Source organism: Lathyrus oleraceus, chromosome 2 (genome assembly GCF_024323335.1).
Source record: "Lathyrus oleraceus cultivar Zhongwan6 chromosome 2, CAAS_Psat_ZW6_1.0, whole genome shotgun sequence".
In the NCBI taxonomy this organism is placed as follows: Eukaryota; Viridiplantae; Streptophyta; class Magnoliopsida; order Fabales; family Fabaceae; genus Lathyrus; species Lathyrus oleraceus.
Window position 1 is genome coordinate 472,901,655 of NC_066580.1, and position 12,234 is coordinate 472,913,888.

Below are 12,234 nucleotides of genomic sequence, written 5' to 3' on the forward strand. Positions count from 1 at the left end.
CGTTAACCTTGCGACTCACTGCTCCATCAACATTCAGTGTCACCTAATCATCGATAACAGGGGACCACTTCTCAATTATCCTAGGATGGTTGCTACTAAAGACCTTCTTTTGGAGCAACATCACTCTTCTGTAACACTCATGGGAATACAGGGTATAATCACCTAAGGATAAAGGAAAAGCAAAATCTGGATTATGAATACTCTGATTATGCCACTGGCACAACTTAAAACAGGTCGTGGCCCAAAGCACGGTCCAATCCTGATTCCAACATCTAAGCTTAGATGTAATATTAAAGTCTAGCCACTCTTCCAACCTAGTGGAGAAGAAGGTAGATTGATGATTATGTGGAACCAAAACTAACCACACTTTCAAAGTAGCCTGACTGTCATGCATAACATGAAGAGGTCACTCCTCCGTATTAATACACAAATCACAAAAAGGATCCAAAATTTTAGGATGGTAAAACAACAAATTAGTTTTCAAACGTTTGGGCAAATAACATCCACACATGATAGTAAACTCTCTCTGAGACAACAATTTTCCAAATACGACTCCATTGCCTAGAATGGGGGGGGGGGGGCTATCGCAGGAATAAGGGGAGTTATCGTACGAATTTGATGCACATACTACTTAGGCAAAAGGGACTCAAAAACCTTCCAATTCAAGTTTCCATGCATATCAACCAAGTCGATGAGCACGATATCTGCAACACACAAATCAGGATTGTTCGCAACAATGCGTAATCTGAGCCCAGCTTGCACCCAACAACCTGAAGCTAGCGGAAATATACTCGAATGCGTTGCACGTTCAAACATACAACAAAGACGCCATCGAAATTTATCTATTCCCGAAGGAAAGGGAAAACACCGATAAAACCCGGGGAAAAGAGATAAAGTGGTAAGGAAGTCGGTTATACAAGGGGAAGTTATTAGCACCCCTAACATCTGGTGTACTCATCGAGAATCGTTTTGATTATTCTAAGCTCGAACGGGTGTGATACCTAAGGGCTACACATGAAAGAATAAGGGAAATAATGGAATAGATATAGTGCTCATAGAGGATTAGGGCTCTCATGCCTATGTATCCTTATAGTGCAATAAGGAATTCAGAGCTCCGTAGTTCATAGAACCAAAGGTGGGAGATGAAAGAAGAGTGATAACAAATATGGTTTGAACCAAAGAATAATGAGGTTTGACTCCAAAAAAGGGATGAAATATGAACCAGAGAGTAAAACTGGCATGAACAAATAAGTGAGGGGCCTAAGGCATGATATCATTGTATATGGTCCGGCTGAAAACAAAGAGAATTAAGTGTTTGGCATCAAGGCAAACATCTCTCGGTTCAAAAGAAGATATTGAATGAAGCACAAAGAAATAGTGTATTTGGCTCAAAGATAATAGTATATCACATGAAGTGAAATGAAGGTAGAAGATATTGAATTAATTTAGTGAATAATGATCCATGGAAATGAATGGAATGACAGAGAAAAGTAAACAAAGTCAAAGAAATGAAGGATTTGGTAAAAGTGAGTGAAGCAGTATGATTTGGAACCGAGTATAAGGGTATATTGGAATCCATAAGAGAAATGGTATTTGAAACCACAGAGTAAAGGTGGAATGAACCAACATGTGAAGGGCCCAAGGCATAGTATCACTATATATGGTTGGGCAGAAAACAAGGAATTACGTGCTTGGCATCAAGGCAAACATCTCTTGGCACAAAGGTGGACAATTGTCCTAAAAGGGTATATATGGAATTCCAAAGAAAAGTGGTATTTGGTTCCAAAGAAAGGTAGTATGTCACTGAGGTGAATGGTTATGATTGAAGGTAGATGATGTGGATCATGAAATATATGGATGGTGCCCTAAGGAAGAAGAAGGAATAATTATGGTTGTGCTCGCCAAGGGTTCAAAGCCTTGTGCCTATGTATTCTCATCGTTCAATGAGAAAGTCAAAGCTTCGTAGTTCGTGGAACTACGAAAACAAAGGAAAGACAAAGATTGGAAGTGATGAAAAGTATAACTTACACCAAAAGGAAATGGTAGCATGGGAAACCATAAATGCAATTGAACTTTTAACCAAAGAGTAAAGGAGGTACAAACTAAGATATGGGGCCAGAGGCATCATACCATTGTATTATCATAGACAAAAACAAAGGAATTAAGTGTTTGACATCAAGGCGAACATCTCTTGGTTCACAAGGTGGATAAGTGTCCTAAAATGATAGGTATGGAACCAAAAGGATAATGATACTTGGTACAAGGAACACTATATCACTCGAGGGAACAAACAATTTGAAACCAAAGAATGGTATATTGAATCCGTGAAGGAAATAAACTTTGAACCGAAGAGTAAATGAGGTACAGACTAAGATGTGGGAGGCCATATGCATCATACTACTGTATTATCATAACCAAAAACAAGGGAATTAAGTGTTTGGCGTCAAGACAAACATATCTCGATTCACAAGATGGACAATTGGAATTTCCCTAAAAGGATATGAATGAAATCCAAAAGGATAAAGTATTTGGTTTCAAAAAGATGGAATTGATTGATGAAGAATGAATAATTAATAAATAGGGTAGCTCGCGGAGAATCGGAATCCCCGTGCCTACGTATTCTCACCGTGCAATGAGAAAGTCAGAGCTTTGTAGTTTGGCTCACTACAACTGGAACAAAGACAACAAGAAACTAAGGCAATAGAGATAATATGTGATAATGAAAGAAGAAGAACACTTGGCAGTCATTGAATATGAACCACACTAAAGTCTATGAGTAAAGGTGAATACGATGAGCAATTGGGTCATTCGTCTCGTATCCAAAGATATTCAGAATGAGTTAATGGAATTCTCCACTCTCATTCATTCTTTACTACTTAAGGCTCGTGGCATGTGATCGTCATCATAACTTTTAAGTTGCTGAAGAGGAATCCTTGCTGCTCCTTGTGATGATGAAGACTTTGTCAATCACTTGATTCGAATTGCACTAAAGTCTATGAACAAAGGCGAATACCTTGAGCAACTGGTTCATTTGTCCGGTACCCAAGGATATCCTCGAAAAGGATAGGAATGTTCTACTCTCATAATTATTTGTTACTTAAGGCTCATGGCATACAACTTGAATCATGATTGATAAGTTGGTGATATAGGCTTATGATTATTGAACTATTGCTTTGTGAAGGAAAACTTGACAATCACTTGATCTAAACTATGTTAAAGTCTATGAATATAGGTGAATACTATGAGCAACTGGGTTATTCATCCCATACCCAAAGATGTTCAGAATGAGTTAATGAAATTCTCCACTCTCATTCATTCTCTATTTCTTAAGGCTCATGTCACATAATTTGAATCTTGATTAACAAGCTCTTGAAGAAATAACTTTGATGTGCTTTACATAGTAGTCCACTGCTTGATTTGTCTGGGATGTCTTGATTAAAAGTATGAACTTGGGGCCTTGAGATCCACAGCATTACAAGAACTAGTCCTATCAAGTGATCAAGGGACTTTTGATCACTTGAATAGAGTGAGGGATTAAACACAAATTAAAGGATTTAGTTGATCAATACTTTTTTTTGATCAACTTAAATCCAAGGGATTAAATTAATGGTTAATTATATATAAATCCTAATATAAAGGTTAATCAAATGATATGTATGAAACCTAAGCTAAGGGATCATGCAACAATAGGATCAAATTAATCATCTATCTGTAAGACCCTAATTTTGACCCTAATATCCCTCATGGCATCATATCATTGCTCATTGCATTGCCTCAAGGATCATAGCATGTGTGGCTCCTTAACCCTTGGGTTGGGATTTGCGTGAGTTGGTTTGAGACCACCAAGCATGCTTGAATTGTATATTATTGCTTTTCTTATTTTGACTACTAACCAAAAGCACAAAAATATGTCACTAACTTATTTTATTTTGAAGCTCAAGTGATCACATGTGCTCACCTTGCTCCTAGGAGGCTCATATGCTCAATGAAGTGGCTAGATGAAGATGAAAGCAAGTATGGAAATGGTTCCCAAAGCTCTCGATCATCATATATGTCTCCCAAGTATTTTAATTTTCCAATTTGATCAAGATAAACCAAAGGGCTTGAGGCTTGTTTCCCAAGGAAACCCTAATTCAATTGTGCATTGACTGTGCCTTGCTCATAAAGCAACCTCAACCTATGATAAAATTCAATCAAGGTAAGTTCTTTCGCTCATTATTTTATGCATATATGAGCCTACGTTAGTATCCTAAATCATTCATTCATCAAGATTTGAAGTTTGGCCTTGAGGAGTTGACCAACCAAGTCATCTGACTAATTTGAGATCCACTGAGACCTAACTTTTGATGTGTTTATAAAATTAAGATGACCCCAAGATCAAAAATGTTCTTAAGACCCATATCAAAAACTTTCATGTTCATCAAAAATCCATTTGAAACTTGGAAGATTATCATTCATTTCAAAACATTATAGGTCATTTTGACTGAAACCCTAATTTTGGGTCAACTTCCCAAGGACCTAACTTCTTAATTTTTTATGATTTTAATGTTAGACCAATTTCATTGGAAAGCTTAAGATGTCTACTTCAAATGTTATGTAGGACAAAATTTCATAATCCTAAAATAAACACATGTGATAATACAAAACATTATAGGTCACTTTGGACCAAAACCATTGAATCTTGAAAAAGTACAACTTCAAGTTCCCATAACTTTCTCATAAAAAATCTAAATGATTCAAAATGTAAGTCCAAATTGATCATCTTGAAAAGATCTACAATTTTGATGTTGGAGGTTTTTCCATTTGAGGCTTTCATCAATGAAACAAAAGGGCTTGAAGTTGGTCACTTTTGAGAAAAAATTTCAAAGGGAACTTATACATGTTTTGTACCTCAAGCTTCAAGGCCAGTTTTCACAAATTTCCAAACTCCAAATGGATTTTTTCCCAACATAACTTTTGTTCCTTATGTCAATACCTTTCCAACCATTACTCACATGCCTATGTTTGGATTTTCTATGTGTGACTTTCGAAGAGGTGAACATTTAGGCCCAATTATGCATTTCACTTTGAATCTTCATGCACAAGCCATTGTAGTTCAAATTGCACCTCCAAACCCTCTTCAAATGAGCTCAACATTTATTTCCATCCAAGTTTGGGCCTCACATGCGCCTGTACAGGCCCATGCATGGAGGACCCAATGATCATGCACACGAGTTTGGCACTTGCTTGCTTGCATCTCAGCTATAAATACAATGCTTGCCTCATTCAAATTTCAACCTTAAGGCAACCTGAAACTCTGCAGAAGTGAAAACCCAACCATACCAAAGGAATTCTGATTTTCATTTTTCTCAATTCAAGCTTGAATTTCAACAAAATCAGTTGATCTTCAAGTCTTATTCCTTAGTCTTGCATTCATATCACATCTGGAGATCAAATTGGAAGCAAAAGATTAAGTAGATCGTGCTGCATAAAGCTGCTCTTCGAAGGTAGATGTTCAAACTGTTTTGATCTAAATCTCATCATATAATGTGAATTGCTTGTGTTCAAATGGTTTTCTGAAGTCCTCGTGCAAGAGGCAAGCTAGTGGTGGCTTTGATTTTATGTTTTGAGAAGTTTCAGTTTGCACACCTGGATTTTCAAGCTCAGATTTCTCCTTACATAGAGATCTTGAGAACAATCCAGGGTTACATGGGTGATGTACATCACCCCATCTTCATTTTGGTACCACGTTTGTGCATTTTGGTTGAGGTTCAAAAACCTGCAACTGGTGGTCGGAATCAGTTGGTCTACCGGAGAAGACGGTGGTTTCCACCACCGTCCCCACGTGGATGAGTCTGAGCCATTGGATGATGTTTAAATGATCTAATCATGGCCTTTGTTTCTGTTGACTTTTTTAATTCGTTTTATTTCGCGTTTGACTAATGCCTACCATGGAAGCGCGCCTCTGAGCCATTAGATATGTCCACGTCAATTAATGAAGTGGATCCAGCACTCCTTGTTTTTTCATATTTTTCTAATTTCTGTTTTATTTTCTTTTATTCCACTTTATTTCAAAAATTTATAACTATTTTATTTGGAATCACAAAAATATGAGACCAACACTAAAAATTTTCTTGAAAAATCTAGTTTCATAATCTGATTTTTAATTATTTTTGTGATTCCATTTAATATTTTTTGTGAATTATTTTGCTTTTAATAGTTTTTAATTACTTTTTGATATTCAAAAATTCCAAAAATATTTTCTTAACACATATGGATCATGATAAGTCTATGAAAAATAGTCTCATCAATTTCTTAATTGATTTGAGATTTATTTGAGATTTTAATTCATATTGTGTTATTTTTATTGTTTTTAATTATTTTAAAATAGTTTTTGTTTTAAAAAAATATTGAGAAAATTTGTCAAACCTTGTTTGACCATGTTAGACTTATGATGATTCAATTGGACTTATTGAAGTTGATTTGAATTGAATTTGAAGTTTGACCATATTTTGTTCATTTTATTTTATGTATTATTTTAATTTCAAAAAATACCAAAAAATATGCTTGACTTTATTGACTTCTAATCTTCATTTCTCTCCTGTTTTACATTGGTTGATGATGACTTAGTTCACATTTGATCATTATGTTTTGATTATGTCATTTGAATTCTCATTTTTTATTCATTTCATTTCATCTTCATCTTCTTCTTTTTATTTTGGCCAATGAGTTAATGATTTGTGGTTGGTCTTGACATATGAGAGGCTTAACCTTCTTTGATCTAAATCAAACTCAACTTGATCAAGGATCAAGTGAGTTGCTTTGTGTCCAAGATAGGTTGCTTCTTGGTCAAACAAAAAGCCCAAAATCCATACAAGGTCTTCCTTCTTTTCTTTTGGCATGGCAAGTTGTAGGAGCTTGGCTTACTAGTTATGATCTCTAACTTGTGTTTATTTGCCTATAGTTTTATTGACCGACCTCAGATAGGTGTGACTACTACATTAGTCCACTTACGATTGCTTAGCATAGCGCTAAATTGTCTTATGACACACTAACATTAACTATTAACTACTAACTTTAATTCAAGCATTTAATTCTTGCAATTTACTTTAATGCAATTTAATTTCTTGCTCATTTATTCATATTGCTTTTCCCTTTGCTCACTTGAGCACATATTTTATGTTTATGTCATTTTCCTTTTGCTCATTTGAGCTCATTATTGTTTATAAATATATTGTTGCTTTGTGTTTGTTTTGTCTTTGTTTGTGTGAACCCAATGCAAAAAGGAGAAAGGACTTAGAATTAGGACCTCACCTATGCTTAAAGGAGTTCAAGAGCAACTAGGCCTCATGCCTTTAGAATGCTAAACTTGTTGAAGAGCAACTAGGCCTCATGCCTATAGAATGCTAAATCTTAAAGATTGACTTCAAAGGACCCCTAATCTAAACTCACTCTTTGTCTATTTCTCTTATTTGTGTTGTGAACCTTTTGATTGTTTGTTCTTGTGTGATAGGGATTCCAAACTTGAGATAGTAAGGAGGACCATTGTCATGAATAGCCAAGTTAAGGGAGACAAGCCAAATGGAGATCCTAGGAGCTTGAATATAATATTTGTTTGATTGTTTGAGTGATTGCTTGCTAAGTCCAAAGGAAAGGAGCATCTTGAATCATCTTTATGATCTCAAGAAAAGGAACTCCAAGGGTTTTATCTCTTCTCTTATCTTTGCATGTTTAGGACTAGCCATTCTCTTCTTCTCTCCATTCTAACCCAAGCCAAACTCATCTTGTGCAAACTTTGACATTGTTTTCAAAACTAGAAACCTAGGCCTCATGCCTTTGGTTTTTCAAACTCTTTTCATTAATACTTATTTTGAATGAACCTTAAATCAACTTTGACTTCATTTTGTGAATACTTCTAATTGGTAAATACAACTCACTTCAAGTTGTTTTTGTGGTTCCAATGGCCACCTTTGTTAAAACTTTTTTCATAAACATTAGCTATAGGTTTGAGTTATCATAGTGGTTGATGTAAACCTCACCTCATCCTTAGTGATTGGACTATAAGTCTTCCATACTTATTATAAGGTGGATCCCTCACTAGTATGTTGAAGCTCTCCTCACGTGGTGGATTGTTGGTTTAGGTTGAGTTTTCTCCCTTTGATAACAAAAGACCTTAAGGCTTTTGACCAAATCAATTCACCAATCTTTTGAGATTTTTACCCCGAACTACGAGGTTTTGATCCTACCTTTGTGATGGTACGTAGGCAATGGATTCATTCATTCAAACAACAAAATTGTAAATATATGTATATTCTTTTCTCATATCCCCAATCATGTTTGCACAAATATTTTCACAAATACCAACCTACAATATACACTTGCAAAAATGGCTCCCTTAGAGTACTAAGGATGTTTTGGGTGCTTAAAACCTTCCCATTTCATAACCAACCCCCTTACCCAGATCTCTGACATTTTTATTAGTTTTTGATTTGATAAAACTTCTTACTTGGTTTTTGTTCGCTTTCTAACATTTCCTTTGGATAAATAGAAGTGCGGTGACGACTCGAATTGTATGCTTACTTTTGATTTAGTCAATAAATCATAAGGTAACGAATACCCCGCTACACTATCATCAAATATCACATGAAAAACAATGATCGATTAATCTAAATCAAACTTTAATCTAAGGGAATATGAAATTCTATGACTAAACCTTAAGGTTAAAAGAGTCAATTTAAATGGATGATCAATTAGAAAATTAATTCTAAAATTAAAATCTATTTAAAAATCAATTATTCTAATTATTTCTAATTTTCTAATTAAAAACAATTAATTCTAATTAATATCCTAATTCTAATTTTCCTAAAATTATAATTAATAATTAAACTAATCTTTAATTAAAACTTTCTAATTATCCTAATTAACAAAAAATTAAAAAGCTAAAAAAAACAATTAACAAGAAAATCACAAAAACAATAATAAAAATGTGCTCCAAGGGGGTGCATGCCCTGAACTAGGGGGCTAAGCAACAAACACGCTTGGGCCTTGAGTTGTTGGCCCAAACAAAACTCTAATCAGAGAGGGGAGGTGTAGCCAAAATGCAGGTGGTGTGCTCATCCATTTTGCCTAAGCCCATTAACAAATCCCATATGCAGCAACCTCACAATGCATAAGGAAATGGATAAGGACAAAGTTGCATCAATTAGTCAATGTTCATGGAGCCACATGACTCATTAATCACTTGCTAAATGCACACTGATACTTTGCAATGGATAAATGCACGTGTATTCCAACAAGAGGCTCAACATAATTGAACTCAAACATTTCCCTCTCTCTCTCTCTCACTCACCACCTTCGTCTCTGTCGCGCCTGAGGTTTCCTCGACGGCAGAGATTTTTCATAAAACAAAATCAAAGCCACTATAATCTTCCTCTTCTCAAGCTAAACACATAAGTTCCATTGATTTTCCTTAAAACCTAACCTCAAGCTCTAATCGAACCAAATAGTGGAAGAACCCTAGGTCCTCAATCTGAAATTAAATGGATATCTGGTGGAATTGGAGCCCAAAAGGTCGGGGTTCTAATACCTTAACCTCTAAGCTACACTCTGGTAACAAAAGTGAAGATAAATGAAGAAAAAGATCTAGCAATTTATCGGAGAAGACGAAGTTGGAGACGGTGACAGCAATGGCATCCACGTATGCTCTGATTCTTTGATTCCTTCCTTCTGTTCTTCTTCTTCTTCTTCTTCTATGTGTTGATGTGTTTCTTGCTTTGTGTGAGATGAGAGTGGCTAGGTTTAGATGTTGTTCTTTCAGAGCTTGAAGATGAGGCTTTGAGCAACAATGGAGGAAAAGAGATTTGCAATGAGGTTGAGAGAGAGAGAGAGAGAGAGGGTGATTTTGTTATAGACTGAGTTTCTGTTAGAAACTCAGTTGAAATGCATTCCAAATGAAACTCACATATGAAAGTTAGTTAGCTGAGCAAAAAGTTAGTTAGGGTTGAATCTGAAATGAATTTGGTTGGAATTTGAGGTTAATGAATTTGTGCATTTGAGATCAATTTCATTTGAATTTAAAGTTAATTCCATCTGAGGTTAATCTATTTCCTACAGAATGTAATTCAACTCAATGTTCTGTTAATGCAAGACCTGTTAGGAAAGGTGAATTAGCTGAGTTAGCATTATTAGCCTTGTTTTATAAATGTTAGTTTGGTTAACTGTTGATGTGAAACCAGTTGAGCAAAATTCATTGAGTTAAACTGAATCCATATGGAATTCCACTTTGCAATTTCTTGAGTTTCTTGTTAATGCATGTTCTGACTTGGACTGTTGGGTATGTAGGGTTTATATTCCTGGTTTAGTTTAAAGGTTTGTGAGTTATGGCAAGTTGTGGATGTTGAATTATTGGCCTGATTTCGTGGCAGGTTGTGTTATGACGCATGACTGCAATTGTCATGCTTGATGAACACTTTGGTCGTGGTTTGCATGGATTCAAGGGGTATTTTGTCTTGTTCTTGGTTTTGCAGCTATTGTTTGTCAACATTGCTTCAATTCTGACCTTGGTATAACCTCATATGACATGGTTTTATATGCTGCAACATGGCTTTGTTTTGTTAGGTTTACTTGCTCAAGCTAAGTTCATGGTATGATGGCATTAGAGTTGAAAATCGTGTCCAAATGGCCAAATCAAGATCAAGATGGAATCGGAAAATGGGATTAGAACTAGGATTGGAGATTTAGTGGTTTAGGATGGAAGATGATTTTGAGTTGACTTTTGTCAAAGTTAACGAAAAAGTCAACTATTTGACCAAAGTCAACATTTGGTCAACATGTATTTTTTGCATTTTTGTATGTAATGAAACATTTTATGGATGAAAATGAATGGAATTGGTTATTTGAATAAGAGTGGATTGATTTAGTACATGAACATGTTACTTGAAATGGTTTGAATTTGGACTTGAATAATCATGACTTGTAATTAGGTACGAATGGACATGACTTGTATGAAATGAACTAATTTGAAATGGATTGAAATGACTTGTATAAACCCGAACCAAGAAGCCAAAAATATACATGAAAGAAAGACACCAAGACCTTAGCAAGGCCAATAAAATACAATGCATTAGGGCCTAAACAAAACCTATGGACTAAGCAATGATGGAATGACAATGATCATATGAATGAAAGGAAGTAGATGAAGGTTGTGAGACCAAGAACTTGGGATATGACTAATGGGATTAAGCACAAATGAATGGAATCATAACCATGGAAACAAAATGAATGAACCACGAATAAAAGGTTGAATGAAACACACAATGGGTGAATAATCACATGAAACTAGGGTTAGAAGGCCATATAGTGAATAAGAGACGACAACATTGGGGTCTTAATGCCCTGAGGCATGCCATAATGGGGTCCTCTTGAATCCAAGATCAAGAAGTTAGGGTTTCCAATTCCACCAGATGAAAAGTCAAGCCACAATGAACCTTAGGACCATATCCTCCCTGATTAGGGTTTCAATGAGGCATACCCTTCAATCAAGGTCTTTGGATCAATAGAGATGCTTCACAAGAAAATATCCAGTATATTAGCCCTCAATTAGGTTTTAGCTAGCCAATACAAGGCCCAAGGAACACCCACAAGGTCCCATAACCATATCATCAAGAAATTAGGGTTTAAATGACCTAAGGAGTGCCATGATAAAGTCTTCTTGAATCCACATCCCAAGGATCAGGAAAATTAGGGTTTCACTTCCCCTATGATTAGATGAAGAGCCAAGTCACACCTTTAAGGTTTGATCCACATACAAAACCTAGCTTTGCAAGCCATAGAGATTTGAATCTATAGTGATCAACTATCAAGTATCCATGAATTAATGATGCACATGAATGTGTGCAGATGAATCTTAAGTCAAAGGTTGAGTGAAAAGATAAAAAAGGGAGGGAAAATTTTGGGGTATGACACAACCATCCCAAGCTTTAATCCTAGTGCCATCTCCAATTTCCGACTAAACATACTTGTTATTATAAATCCACTTTTAGCCAAGTTTTTCCACAAACTAGAGTCATAAGTGTTAACCTCCAATATGTTACCCGTAATACCTTTCCTGTAATATTTATCCTTAAGTAAATTGCACCAAAAAACCTCCTCGCTGCTTTGAAGTTTCCATCTCAGATTGTACAGGCACACCTCATTCATCTTAATGAGGTTCTTAAGGCCCAAACCCCCAAAACGCTTAGGTTTACACAAATCCTG